Here is a 373-nt window from a genome sequence, read left to right on the forward strand (position 1 = left end):
TTTTCAGCTGATTTCAAGCTAAAACTCACAACATAAAATGCTAAACTTCCATCATGAGTTACCATGCTGATCTAGCCACATTTATGGAAAGTCACCTCTGAAGCACAGGAAACCCTGTCTATAGACTGCACATACTTCACAAAGGCACCAATTTACTTCCTTGTGCACAATTCTAGTCTGTGGACAGGCTTTGACAGGTAGATTTATATATTTTTATCATTAGGTAGGCTATTTGTGAAAATCACAGCTCACCTGCTGCCGAAACCCGGGATTGAACCAGGGACCTTTAGATCTTCAGTCTAACGCTCTCCCAACTGAGCTATTTTGGCTCAGCAAGACAACAAACAGGTCAGAGCTCAGAGTGTGTAAGTGT

The 373-nt window shown here is 41.8% G+C and overlaps 1 non-coding gene across 1 annotated transcript; it reads right to left on the bottom strand.

Moving 5' to 3' along the window:
• Positions 1-256: 256 nt before the first annotated feature.
• Positions 257-329, bottom strand: trnaf-gaa. The gene has a single exon. It is a non-coding gene; the product is annotated as a tRNA-Phe (tRNA).
• Between the last annotated feature and the right edge of the window lie 44 nt (positions 330-373).

This window comes from Plectropomus leopardus, unplaced genomic scaffold (assembly GCF_008729295.1).
Source record: "Plectropomus leopardus isolate mb unplaced genomic scaffold, YSFRI_Pleo_2.0 unplaced_scaffold41927, whole genome shotgun sequence".
In the NCBI taxonomy this organism is placed as follows: Eukaryota; Metazoa; Chordata; class Actinopteri; order Perciformes; family Serranidae; genus Plectropomus; species Plectropomus leopardus.